Source organism: Thunnus thynnus, chromosome 8 (genome assembly GCF_963924715.1).
Source record: "Thunnus thynnus chromosome 8, fThuThy2.1, whole genome shotgun sequence".
Lineage (NCBI taxonomy): Eukaryota > Metazoa > Chordata > Actinopteri > Scombriformes > Scombridae > Thunnus > Thunnus thynnus.
Window position 1 is genome coordinate 5,151,010 of NC_089524.1, and position 15,669 is coordinate 5,166,678.

Below are 15,669 nucleotides of genomic sequence, written 5' to 3' on the forward strand. Positions count from 1 at the left end.
TCTGCCTCTGAGTCTGTCTTCTACTCTTAGGTCCACTAGTAAACTAATCTTGATGCACTGACCCACCAATAAACCCTCATACTTATACAACAAAATGGGTCAATTGCTTCCAGAATGATCCATATTACTGTTTACTGAACATATTCCAATCTGCCACCTCTATAGTTAAACTCAGGTTAGGCAAAGGTTGTCTTAATTGTTAAAGGGGACATATCATGTACATTTCACATAGTTCTATATTTATATTCTGGGGCTGTAGTGGAATATCTGTGCATGATTTACAATTCAAAAATCTCCTTATTTATCTTTTACTGGCCCTGTTTGCAGTGCCTCAGTTCAGCATCTGTCTGAAACAGGCTGTTTTAGCTCCTGTCTCTTTAAGGCCGATTAGCCCACTGTGTTCTGATTGGTTAGCTTTGGCTCGGGAGGCTAGGTGAACAAACAGTAGTAATAGGATTTCGCTTCTTTTTCTTGTTCTTTACTCAGAATGGAAACTTCTCGAATACATGTTCAAGCCTGAATCCAATCCGAAATTTGTGAGTGGACAAAGCGAATAACTTCAGCAACAACCTTAGCAACAAGGCTACTAAACGGACAGCCCATTGGTGGGCATGCATGAGCAATCTGATGTCATTACGAGGAGGAAATAGATGCAAACGAAGCATTCACAGCAGGCTGAAGCCCTGGTTTTTGACTTTCAGGGAGACTTTTTACATATATTCACCTTAAGTTTTGGACCATTGACCATGTTTAACAGACATCCAACATCATAACAGTATACAATTAACAGAAAAGCACAAAAAGCATGATATGTCCCCTTTAAAGAAACCACGGTTGGCAGCTGCAGTCTGACTGCAAGAGGATTTCATGATGCTCACTCAGCATGAAAGAAGGTAACTGAAGCAACGGTGTTAGCCACCCAAACTAATTTCACTCCTCATTTCCCCTTCTATATTTAACATGCATCTCTATTATTCCCAACCATCAATCACCAACTGTTAAATTGTTGTACCCACCGAGTTACCTCAGAATACCCTTGTCTGTAAGTCACGTAATGGGAATTAGCGTCCGGTGTTGATGGTGTCTATACAGATTCAGAAATCCTTCTCTTCCATTTTGTGTGGTTTTGTGCAACTTCTGTTTCCATAGCAAAACATTACAGCTGATCTCATGACTCTTGTTTTGACCCAAACAAGTATGAACGAGATTAGCAGCCTTTCAAGTTATTTTGGGCGAAGGGTTATTAGGAAAGCAATCATCAGAGATTAAAAAACAGTGTTTAATGCACGCGGGTTTGAGGCATGTCACGTTCACAATTCTTTTAATGACTTCAAAGTTGAAGAGGCAGCATCAGGGTGCTGAAGATAGACCATCATAAACCACACCGAGTGACGGGACAGCCTTGGTAAAGTGGCATAGTTTCAATAACTTATTCCACTCATGCCTCTCCTCATCCCCACTGATCCCACAGCTCCTCAGAGGAGGTATAGCAGAGCATCCATAAGCCGTCTACTTCATTCCCATTCCCATTCCCATTCCATTCAGGTAGGTAGAGGAAAGTTAGCGAAGGCAACCTGATCTCATAGAAATACATGAAACGACCATGACCTCTTAACACCATTTTCTATGGTTGTGGCACGTAATGTGTTAAAATTACTTGCTGATACCACAGAAACAATGCCAGTGGAAAGTCAATTAGGATCCTTTGGCATGTAGACACACGAATGACCTAGTTTAATCATCATTTGACTGAATTTATTATAGTGCCTTGAGTTTTTTTTGTTCTCTAAAACATTTTATTGTGTGTGATTTAACTGTCATTTTGATATGAGGTAGGTTTCGAGGAATGTCAGAGCTTCAGCTGTGGCAAATAGATTGTTCCCTTTATTTTACGTTATCAAAACGGCAATTATATCCTCCCTTTATCATTTTCCCCATGATGATGATGATGATGATGATAATAATAATTTAAAAAATGATGATGTTATGATTGTGAAGACCACTTCCTCCACATAGGAATGACACGTTTGTTAACTATGATGGAAATGCTTTTCGCTTTATTGTGAAATTGCATATAATTCAGTTAGAGCTCCACCATCATATGTGTTAAACAAATATTTGCAGCTGTCTGTACATTGTTGCAAAGCTGATATACATTTTTTTTCAATGTATTTTCTTTCATAACAATAATATGAAATGAATCAGAAGAAGATAATTACTTATAAGATTCAGTCATTACCATGGCAACATCATGTGTCGCACGCTTCTTACCCGTAATCACTGCACTTTCATAGCATTGCGGCGCAATAAGACGCTTTGAGCATCAGTCCCATTGGAGAGCCAAGCATGTAACATTCATAATTCTTTTAATGCCTTCAAAGGTGAAGAGGAGTCAAGGCAGCATCAGGGCGCTGAGTATGGACCCTCATAAACCACACATAGTGACAGGGAACAGCCTTGGCGAAATGGCTTATTTTCAATAAATTATCCCACTCATACCTCTCCTCATGCCCACTGATCCCGCAGCTCCTCAGAGGAGGGACAGCAGAGCAAGCATAAGCCATTTACTTCATTCCCATCAGGTGGGTAGAGGACAGTTAGTGAAGGATAATTGCATCTCCCATGTGGTCAAGAGCTGCATCTGTTATCTGGAGAGACACTCAACATGACAGGTAAATCTGTCAAGCATGCAGGATGTGGAAATTAAAGGAGGACAGCTCCAATCCCAGCCTGACATCATTATTTCATAATGATTGGCTTATTTACTGTTTTCGATTTAGAATAAGCTGAAGCTGAATAAGATGAGGATACTTCAAACTGGTATATTACAGTCCACATGAGCAGAGTACATGTACCCTTAACCTGAAGTGAAATTAGTGATTCGATGGTAAGATCATTTATGAGTCACCAGGTAGGTGCAGCAGAACAGAATGCACTTCCTCACCCCTATTTTGACACCTCTACCATGACAACATGGTCAATACATCCTCCCATTCCACACCTTTAACCTCTTAAGATGAGAAACAGAGGATGTGTGTGCATGAGAGAGGAAAAGAGCTGTCATGGTCAGATAAAAAGTTCTGGCTTGGTGTAAAACAAGTTGGACTGCAACTCCCAATTTTTTTCATTTTTTTCATTTTTTTCATTTTTTCATTATCCACTGATCTACTTCAATGTTTCCCATTAATTACCTAGACTGTGGCGGGCTGCCACAGTTCCATAATGCACCGAAAATATTTTTACACTTCTCTTAATAACATAAAAGATATCTAATGTTGTGTTTTGCACCGTTGCTTCAGCGATGTTGAAGCTCGTGGTGCTTGCGATTTTGTTGTCGAGTTTGTCTGAAAGTGAGTTGTTTAAGTGAAAAGCTGTCAACACCAGAGTCCAGCTGCAGCTGCATGCAGGATAAATATGGGTAGTTTTAGCTATTAGCAGCTGCTACTACCTATAGGCATGCTAAGCTAACCATCACAGCTCCGAGTTATACAATACGGTCATATTTCACCGATAAGGAGAGGAGTTACTGAAAGATAGAGCAACAAGTTTATCTCAGTGCTGGCATTACAAGTGCATTTCATTTAATCTGGGAAACAGTTCAATATTGTTTGTTTTCAAGCATCGGTTTGCAACGCAGGACAACAGCATGACAGATTCTAAATGTTAAAGTCTTGTCTTAACGCTGTCTAAGAGCAAAACTACCTGTATTGGAAACAAATGGCTCGTTTCTGTTTCTGTTCACTGATGCTGAGTGCAGCAAAGTCAGTTGGACTGGATTTTGGTGCAGCCTCTTCTGCCACCGCCCGGTGTGGTTGGTTGTTCAGCCACTCACATCGACCACTACCCGGGTATCTGGAGTGACTGACGGGCTTCACTGCCTCTGAGCTGACAGCATGTCTAGTGACACCCTGGAAGTCTCACTAAATGAAATTAAACAGCCTTTTTTTTCATTTTAACCCAACTGATACCTCTGAGCACAGTGGCACAAAACATTAAACCTGCATTAACTGATGTTTTGTCCTGTGAAATAAGCACAGACAAGTAATGAACACAACACAATGTCAGAAAATACTTATGGTTGGTTATATTTAATGTGATGTCTTCAAATGTCACATTTTGTCTGAATCCAAATATATTAAGTTTACTGTCATGTATGACACAAAAAAGCATAAAATCATCCTTTGAGAAGCTGCAACCGGCAAGTTTTGTCATTTTTCCTTAAAATATGATTATTTAGTTATCAAAATAGTCACTGATTAATTGTCTGTCAATCTTTTAATTGATTAATCCTTGAGCACTATTTTTTGTCCACATTTTCAGCAGATGTCTAATCATTAAAATTGTTGGCAATCATTTTTCTTTCAATCGAGTAATAAATTAATCGACTAATCATTTCAGCTCTAAAAACAGGTACATAAAACCTTCACTCCCACTACTGCAGCTACACTGACTTAATTAAGTGCATCTGCACAACAATCATTTAGATACAAGAAGTGAGCAAAATTTTAGAAATGCATAAAGTCAAATAAAAAAGTTAGATTATATTGTACAGGTGTATGAAATTAAAAGGTAGAGAAACTGAGTGCACTATATAAGTTATACTGTAAGTTAGTTGCGTTTACTTACTCAAACTCAAAAATGTAACCAGAACAGTAGCCTAATTACAATCTCTTTATCAAAATGACTGTGAAACAAACTAAAACTGGTATCGTCTGTTATGCTAATTGCTGCTAACTACTAATTTTAGCCTTGTCTGCAATTCTTATTAACCTGTCCTGTACTGCATTACCACAATATGTTAGACTTAGCATATTGGGAATATAAAATACCAATATAAGGGCCCGTAATTTTATTAATTTTTCAAAGTAGTTTAACATTCTGGACCCAATGCAGTTACATACAAAGTTGGGAGGCGCAAATTGACGCAACCACACAAGTTGAAAATATTTCGACTTAAACGAAAAATGTGTGCGTATCCCTGGGCTTTATGAATCTGCTTTATAAACGTACAAAGAGAGGAAAAAGGAGAAAGACTGCAGGGACATAACAGAAAGAACTGGAGAGTTTCTGGTACGTTCTGAGCTCAGTCAGAGGTTGCTACCTAGCTTACAGCTAATGTACAGTTGGTATTTTGGCTGTTTGGGGTGAATAAAACAGTCCAGCGGTCAAATATATGCGAATGAGCAATGAGTAATGGTGTTTCTATGTTTCCTACAGCTTACTTGTCAGTTATGGTGCTGTGTGACGTCATTGGATTTTTGACTGATGAAGTTTGGTTGTTTTCAGGTGGCGCTGTTTTATTTAAACTGTAGCACCACAGTTTCTTTTTCTGTTTCATCTGCTCTTGTTCGCTAACAATAAATGTTTAAGTTTTTCATGAACTGGCTGCAGTTGTGCGATTGCTTTAAGTGAAGGTAGAATTTTTCTTGTCAACATAGATTCAACAACTGCTCCGCATATGAGGACACAGGACTAGAACATTTGGTTTATGACAGTGTCACAGCTGGTAACTTTGAGGAGTTTTGTCTGGCATGACAGGTTAAACACCACCTGGCTCCAATAATAGAGGGTTGCTCAGCAATTACTGTAAAGACAGCTTTCATTATGTGTCCTCAGCCGTGACAATTAGCATATCAAACACAAACAAAGAAGTAGACTTTTCCAGCCTCACCTAAATGATCCATAGCACAGAGCTGATGGTGCTGGTGTAGAGTAAGCAAGGAGGTTACTGCGGAGACTGTTTGTAGGCCTTGTCATTAAGTCGGTCATGGCGAGCCATAATGAGCTATGATGGGGCTACGTGTGGAACAGCATGCAGGTTCAGATACCTATCAGGACCGCTGTTGGGTGGCCGCATTCATGGCTTTGATCTAAAGTGGGGACGGCTTGATGATGGATGAGTCACTGAGTCAGTGTGTGTTTGTGTGCATGCTTGAATCAATGTCATGTTTATGTACTTGGCGCTGTGTATGTGAGTGTGTTTGCCATGGGATTGCCTGCACGTGGTGTGTATGAGCATTTTTGTGTGTTTGTATGGTTGTGGATGCAGATTAAGTGCTCTTCAGAGTGTTTTCTCTTCATGTCTAGAAGTAAATGGCTGCTTAGATAGCACTTTTATCCAAAGTGCTTTACAATGTTTCTGATGCTCACTCATCTGTTCACACACACACACACACTCACAAACCGATGGAAGCAAGCTACTGTGCCACACAGGGTGATGGCGCAACTACCAGGAACAATTTAGGACTCAGTATCTTGCACAAGGATGCTTCGACATATGGACAGGAGGAGCCGGGGATCAAACCACTGACCTTCTGATTAGTGGACGACCCACTCTACCTCCAAATAAAAGACACCAACACCTCCTCTGCCTTTGACAAAACAGTTTTTTTTTAATAATGACAACTTGTTGGGCCTGCTCTTTATACCTAAAATCTTCACTTCAGCTCAGAATGGGCTCCTGTGTGCTTGACGCCTCTCACATTTGTTGTCCCTGAATAGTGCATTCACCACAACTCTTTCATCAATTATTGAAATATCACTATTACTCAAGAATTCCAATTTAAACCTAGAAAAGCATTTGTAGAATAAGTGCTGATCCCATGCAAGTTTTTGTATAACATACATACACATGCATACTGTACATTCTACATTAATAATTTGTGTTGGTGATTTGAAATGATGATTCATTAATGTGTTAGTATCTCTTATCTCCTATATTGGACAAATCAAGCTCTGCTGTTGACAGCCGTCAGCTGGTAAACTTGACCAAACAATTACAATTTAATGGTCCGTAAAGCATTCACTGCTGTATAATACAGTATATATAGACCTCAACACACTGCCCATCTTTCTATGAATATCACATCTGTGGTTATGTCAAATAAACACTGACTCTTACAGTCATGGATAGACTGACCACGGATCCCTCTAGGGATAAGGGACTTTAAGAGGTCCACAACATCCAGTAAGTGTTGGCAGATGCTATAATGTGACCAGCAGACAGCCATGTCATAGCCACAGGCCACATCTGTCAGGCTGGTGGATGGTCTGTGTTATTACAAAACCTTAGGGCCTCATAATTCAGGGAGAAAAAGGAAACCTTTACTTATTGTGCTAATGTCAAAGCGCATATGGTTTATTATGTATCCAACATGTTTTTAATATCAGTAAACAAACTCTCAACCCTTGTATTTCTGCTTTCCAATGTAATATATCAGAAGTAAATATCATGAAATCAAGTAAGCACTTGTGGTGTCCTGTGGCCCTGAAGTGTGGTAATTATCACATATTTGGTCCCTGTTATGGTCTGTCCTTCAACCGAGGAAAGAGAAGTCATCATTACTTGCAAAGTGCCATCTATTAACCAGTAATGAAAATGCAAACCTGTGCTCTACAAGTGGAACATTACTGTGATGATTTAGGCAGAGCAGGCGAAATAACAATGCAATGTGGCAGCCTGGAAATTTACTGCACTGAATGTTCTCAGAGGCATGGTTATCTGGGTCTTTTGAGGCAAATTTGGGTTACATTTACTTGTTGGACTGATTATTAGTGAATTGACCCACTTAGAAAGATCGATTTCAACTCTGAAACCGCGCGTGTGTGCGCGTGTCTTGTCCGTCCATTTACTGCCGATAAAATAGTCTTACCAAGTCCTCGACAGCCATGAGGCATGTAATTTGGAGCATTAGGCTGTAGTCAGTGATGTTGTCTCTCTTTGTCATGAAAAATGCTATTTCAGGCCATTTTTCCTCTAAACTGGTGTTCAACCTCCCACTTAAGGACCATTTTTAGAAAAGTGTAGAATTCTTTGGGATTGAGAGGAAAAACACTTTTAACATGATTTTAAAAATTTGTAACTGAACACACTCAGTCAAAATGTCTTTTGTATAGTTTTATTTTGTTCAGCATCACTCAAAATATCCAAATTAAGCTCACAATAAATTTAAAAGTAGTTTATATTCTGTTTATTCAGCGTTAGCTTATGTAAAGCATCTTTGTGGACCTTGAAAAGCACTCTATAAATAAAATGTATTATTTTTACTATTATTAGAGTTTGGATCCTGAGTCTGTGCTGCAGAAAATGCATCGTTGGACATCTATGTGTAGTTGTTACACACACATTGACAAAAATGACCAGCCTACCAGTGTCAAAATGTATTTCAATTCAATCAGTCCACTCAATTATGTGATTTAAGGATGGAAAAACTGGTTTCTATGTTCTAAGTCAACGACTACTACATCCCGCATTAATTATTTGGGCGTTGTCTGCAGTCAATAACAAGATGTACTGTTTTCTCCTTACAAGGTTCATTTAAAATCAGACTGGTGGTGTAACAGTGACATCCTTTAACAAATAATCACATGACGGAAACCTGTTGCTGCACAGTTTTTTGTGGGTTAAATTTTCAGTGGTAGAAGAAGAACTCAAATCCATTCTTTATTAAAAAATACCAATGCAACAATTGAAAAACTGCTTTATACCAAGTGAAAGTCCTGTATGTAAAAATGTATTTCACCAAAAGTAAACAATATTAGTAGTACACTAGTGGTATACTCAAGTAAAAAAAGATATTTTAAGTAATATCAGGCTCTTTAACTAATAAGTGTTGGTCTTAAACAGCTGCTGGCTGCTGCTGAAAATTGAGTTAATGAGACTGCATCATGTAGTAAAACCAAACTGAAAAGCTAAAAACTGGAAATACTCAAGTCAAGTACTGGTGCCTGTGTCGTGTTTGTGTAAAATACTTGAGTAAAGGTATTTAGTCAGTCTCCCACCTGGACACTATCATGCATGTTGTACTTCTGGTGTCACTGAAAGCTGATGGAAGATATAAGCATGGCATTGTTGAATAGTCTACTGTATTATGTGTCTCTATATTTTATGTTTCATTTGTCACACACAATTTACATTTTTATCAAAACAATGAGGAAAACCTATTACGTAACACCCACAGGAGATTTGTTTGTGTATGAATGTTTGCTCTTGCACATCAATCTGTGCAGACAAATGGGCCATTTAAAGTCCAATTGAAATTAAAACTGCCTCGTTTGTCTACTGCAGCACACATATCTCCTCTGTAAATCATTTATTTTTTCTATGTTCTCCTTTGTGGAAAAACCTGAGAAAAATCAAAAACCAAAAAGGCAGAAATTATTATTATTATTTAAATTATTTGGTTTCATGATGGCGCTCCCTAGTTTTATATGAATTCAATTTAAAAAATAACAGTTCCATCATCTGCTTACATAGCTGGAGTTTTTATTTAGATACAGCAAATCAAATCTTTGCATAAAGCGAAAATGTGGCGTTCGATCATAGACAGAGCGGACGGTCACACTGAGCCTGATTGCATCCTGCTACACAACAAAAGACCCACATTAGCTTTCCCGTTAAAGTCTCCTTCTTATCTAACGTACAAATACAAATACACATCCTGTCCTGCACCTTAGCTTATTGAATGAGCCAAACAAACATGTGCACCACTAACATCAGTCAGCAGGCTAGCTTACTACCTGCTCAGCTGTAGCACATTAAACAGCATGTAAACCTGAAAATGTCACTTCGGATCCGTTAGATGCTGGTATGGTCGTTGCTCTTCAAAATCCCTGTTAGCTGTTATCCCTGTTTGTTTACTATATGGCTAATGTCAATCAAACAAGCCTTCAACATATCCCATCCAACCAGCTGAGACAAAAAGGAGCATTTCTGATACTTCCCCAAAGACCTTTTCTCTTTACTCTAATAATACAAAATCATTTTTGACAGCAAAGAGAGATGATTAAATGTAATTTCAGATGGATTTTAATCATAGGATTTTAACACATCATAGCAGGAAAAAGCACAGATGCAATTAATAGCATTAATATTAACTGCATTCCAATTATAATAGGTTCAATGGTTTCGGGGCCCTGCTATTGTGCATACTAGCTTACTGGAATGGCACACTTACTGTTGCGTCACTGACCAAATATTAATGTTATTAGTTCCACCTGTGTTTTCTTAAACATGCTATGACAAGTCAAAATGCCTACAGTGAAAAGGGTCTGTTTGTTTTTATTAAATATATTTTGTCAAGTGACGACATTATGGCTTGTCGTCACTTCCTTACATGAGCTGTTTGAGGGTTTCGGCTTGGTTGAAGTAGATTTAAGTTAAAGTAGGGTAAAGGTTGGGGTTAAGCATGCGGTTGTACTGGTTAAAGGCTATAAGGGCAAGGGAATACATTCCTCACCAGTACAGATGTTTGTGTGTGTCATAGCTGGTTTTGACATACTGTATAGAGCACATAGTGAACTGCGCTGCATCTCCTTGAGGGAGAACATGGCCCACCAGCACAGTGAACACTTGATCCCAGAGGGTCAGCACAGAGCAGCGATGGGAAACATCAGTAACAATGATCTAATGTAAATCTCAGTTTTTCAAAAATAAACCCACCTAAACCCCACAATACCATCATTTTATTTTGAAAATAGCATTTTTCCACCTTTCTGTGCCAATTGGCTGGCAGGTGTACTGTCCACATTATAACTATAACCATAGCAAAACCATCACCATAGCAATCACCATAGCATAATATAACATAAATGTGATAATTTACTTTGCAGTATCATGATGAAAAAGTGTGCTTGCTTGCTCTTTACCTCTACCTTAGTCATTATTGTCTTTTAACAGCACCCCATCGTCCTTTATCACTTACATATTAGTGGTGGTGGTGGTTTTCTTGAAAACATTTTGTAACATATTTGTGTTCATAATACTTGTTTGCCTTGATTTATTATATCACAAATAATTATTTGCTTAGGGAAAAGTGAAGGATACACAGCTTACATAAAATATTTATAGTTTTTTTTTAATTGGGAGAAGGTGGCAAACAGGAATAGATTCATTTTAGAAGCTATAATGTGTCTTAAAAGTCCTAAAATATTACTTCTCAGTACAGAAACAACCCCTGTAATCCAAGTCACATCTGGGATTGACTTTGGGCAATGGGATTTTGAGTTCAAACGCTTATTGTGCAAAACCAAACTGTGCTGAGAAAAGCAATGATGCCGGACCAGAGTTGAAATGTTTGTGTATTCTTCTTTCTCCTTTAGGTAATTGAAAACAGCAACCCATGTATTTGTGCTGGTAGGCAGCTCCATATCAGTCCAAAAATATTAATACACTGTTTTCTCATGTAGCCTCTCTCTTCTTGTATTTCTCTCTTTCTTTAAAAAAAAAACAAAATCCGATCAGTTGTCCACAAAAGCCCAGCACCATAAAACAACAAAAAGAAGAGAAATCAAAAACTGTCCAGGTTTTTGAGGTACACTGTGGTTTTTTACAATCTCCCCCGACAGCAGCAAGACCTGAGACTCGGATGAAATAAATTCTTCCTCAGTCACGACCCTCGAGGTAAAAGCCACAGTCATTCCTCATCTTCCCCTCACCTCAGTCTGTCTCCTGAACTGGTTACAGAACCTCTAAAATGAATCACTGTTGATAAATCAACTCACAGGTGACGTCAGAAAACTGTCTCAATTCTGCTGCAGATATTCTGATGTGTTAGGTGATGACCTTATATGTGATTGATGATATAAATGCAGAGGAACAGGGTAATATTTGGTGGTGATGCAATAGTTTTGTCTGTATGTTGAATCTTGAGATTGTGACTTTCAGTGTACATAATTGCAGTGTTAGATGGTACATCCATTATGTTATCCTATACTCTTTTTCTCTGAGCTTAACAAATATCTATTTACTAATTCAGGATGGATTCATTTTAAACCAAAAGGACCTCCTCAACTTCCAACTTGTACCTCGGACTTGTATAAACAACATATTCATTACCTCCGTATGTGTGAAACCAGGTGTCAGTCGTTAGTCTGGCCTTGTATAACACAGTAGCACCACCTTGTGTCTGATATAAGTCAGACACAAGTAAATTCATGAGAACTGATACAGTATTTCTAGGAACTGAAAGGTACATTTGGCTAATTTTCAATCTCATGTCAACAGTAGGTACTGTACTTGACATAGTTTGTCCTAATCACATGTATGCACTGTTATTCATCTGTGTACTCTATTCATTGCCATTCATTGTGGGTGTATGTGATGTGCTATTGTGTGCAGGTTTGTACTTTGTATTATGTGTCCTGTGTGTTTTTTTGCTTTGTACTGTTTGTTATTATGATGTTATATGTTTTAATTGTGACCTGCTGAAGGGTACTGCAGATGAAAATGAACCATAAGCTAACTCTGGTACAGTACATCAAATGGTAAACATTTATGTTTATTTCATTTAGGTTTAACCCTGTACATGGTCCCACTAAATAAATAAATAAAAAATTCAACGCACAACTAATGAGACAGTCACAGACCAAGCAGTAAATTTTCTGAGTTCAACTTTATTCTTTCTTTGTTATTTATCTGGAAAAATAAATAAAGGCATCACTTCCAGTTCCCCCTGCCTTTTTTTACTCTGCAGGGCCAATGTGCTATTTTCCCTTTTTAAAACCTATTTGACCAGGTTATGTCACCCTCACTATGAGTGTGACCCAAAATGACACTCATAATGATATATAATCATTTTCAGAATCTTAATCTGCCAAATAGATGCATTGGAGTAAAAAGTACACAATTTATCTCCAAATGCAGTATAGTAGAAGTATAAAATAGCATTGACTAAATAACTAACACTGCATGTAACATGGTGCAGGGTAGAGGTGCCCCTTTTACATTTTCACCCTTGCCCCATGCAGAGTCTCTGTGTCTGTGTTTGCATTATCAGAGGGGACTAACATGCTATATTTACAATACTTAGAGAAATCTATATTTTATATTTTTGGCATTCATTTGACAAATAACCATTATTTATCCATCTATGTAGACAATTATTAGTAAGTATAGTATAGTATCAGTATAACAATTAAAAAAACATGTTTACATTATGCAAAAAGGACTAAATTTAATCCAGGTCCCTACAATTCCCTCATCTCACATCTTTCACTGAGCTCAAGCAATGGTCGGTGTCAATAACCTGAAAGTTATTAATGTCCCCCTTTTCATCCCTTTCACACTCTGACAAATCAATAAAAAACAGCGTATAATAATAATGATAATAATAACAACAACAATAATAATAATAATAATAATAATAACAAACACAACACTTTGAGTTTTTCATTTCAGTGACAAATGTCTGCACTTACATGTAAGGTCATTTTAAATTGCTTTAGCTGCTTCACCTCTTGTTTTACACATAGAAGTCACTTTACTAGTCACAGTTTGCACTCCTCAGTCTGTGAAAACAGTTTGATAACATCCTCTGTGGCTGGAAGAGCTTTTATCAACTGAGAAAATAACTCGAGACGATGTCATGGTGATGTCATCAGGCTTGAGCTTGGAGACCACAAAGAGCCTGTTTTACAAACTATGGATGTGGAGATTGAGTTGTATTTTGAGAAGTGTAGGATCCAGAGTTTTCAGAGCTTGATCCATAGTAAGGGATGGCTTTATGCAACACAAAATCACTTGAAACCTTATTTAACTTTCAAGTTTTACCAGATTTGTTTTACCATTGGCTAAGACAACACAGGTTTTTATTTAGTCCGTGATATTCCTCTATAATCAAGCTCATGCTGCAGAAATATGATGTTCACAACATATAATTTGCATTAGACGCATTCACACATACCGTTACGACCCCTACGTTTTCCTGCTGGAGGATCTGTGCTTTGCCATCAATTTACAGTGCTTAAATCAAATTGGTATGTGCAGTATGAGCAGTCATGTTCTACCAATTCTGTGTCTTATGTAAGTGTGCCTGATAGACGTTGCAACACAGCAACTGCACAAGAAGTATTGATTTTACCCTGGTGAGTCCATGGATTGTTTATTTTGTTATGACAAAGGTCAAATATTTCACTATCGCTGCTATTGCACCTACAGCAAAAAAAAACAACATCCTCTAACCGACTATTGATCTGTGAAGACCAGAGATTTAAGGAGGCTAAATGGTTTTGGGGACAAAGTTTAAGAATGTGCTGAAGTGTTATCTGTCTCAGTTCATACCCTCTGCTTAAATCTGACTCATTTTATCCCCACAGACTCCTAAAGACAGTCTGAAGAATTTTATGATATGATAATGATGCTTTAAACAACTCACTTGCAGAACAGTTGATATACTACAAACACTGGTTTGTAAGAGTTACTCTTGCAATATCTGTACATGGCTACTGAAGCATGATTAAGGTGTGGTTAAAGTTAGCTTGTGGTCACTTTCAGCAAAAGTTACACAGGTGTAACCAAACTCAGTTATTTGAGAGTGAAATTAAAGTTCAGCATCCCCAAAACGTCCAACCTAATGATTCATTGCTATGTAAAACTGCACATGCAGGCAACAAGATATGAAAAGTAGGTTAAAGTGCACACAGGAAGTAGTTTTGCAAATGGATCATTTTGACTTTTTCTTCACTTAAAAATGGGGTATTTTGATAGTTGGATTGAAACAGTCTTTCTGAAAACCATCTGATGTGATGCTGAGTCTAGAGTATTATGTAAAAATATCTACTGTGTAAAATGCTACTGTAATCTTCATTAAGTCTTTGAAAACAGTGGTAAGAAGTCGCAATCTTGCAATTGTATAATTAATGCAAATTCAACCAATCTCCGCAGTATTTTCAGGGGCTTGAAATTTTGCAAAATTCCCGCTATTTCTCCACGAGTTGAGATATTATGTGCAATCGAGTCAGATTCACTGAGGTTCTGCTGAAGGCATTACGGCACAAAGTAAGCCTTTCCAAAAAAGACTTGCTTTATCAACAAAAATAACTCCTCATTAACAGTTAGCAACGCTCTTAAGCCTCTCCTCTCATCATCAAAACATACCCCATGCCAACTGACTGGAAAAAACGGCAAAACAGGAAGTGACATGGTTTATGGGAAATGTGGTCTTATCATGGTTCCTCAAGTTCAGAAAATAATAAATACATAATAATACATTTTTGAGAAAAATCAATTCAAAATCAAGCATTTTTGATTGCGACAATCAGAAACAAACAGCAAAATCCCTGTGGGACTAAAATAAAGGCTGATTTATAGCTGTGGGTTAAAGGATTTTCTATATTTTTCTTGCAGTGCCAAACCAACATTGAGCAGATTCTACTTACAAGTATTGTGTGTGTATCAAAAGCCTGATATACTTTATTCCTCTGTGCCGTGGACCTCTGTGTTGTCCAAAAACTATTAAAAACACATCATGAGCCACAACGCTGCACTGGGTGACATGTTCCTTCACCCCGAAAAGAGTAGTTATTTTGTCAGTTTGTTTAGAAACAGCTCCAAAGACTAACAGTGATCATGTTTTTAGTCTCCAGAGAGTAGTTCTGTGTAAGGCAGACGCCACTGCGCGTGTATTTCCATTTACACTACTTCACTAGCTTGTTATTCTACAAATCACAACCTCTTGACTTTGTGCTACATTGTAAATTTCTCAAAGAACTTCAGTTTAGAGTCAAGAGGTTGTGATATGTAGCTCAACTAGCTAGCAAAGCTCTGTAAACAGAACCATATTTCACAGTCAGTGGCGTCTGTCTTACGAGAAACTTCTCTCCTGAGACTGAAAATGTGGGTATTAGTCTTTGGAGCCGTTTCTAAACAAACTACAGCAGCCGTTGCCTTCG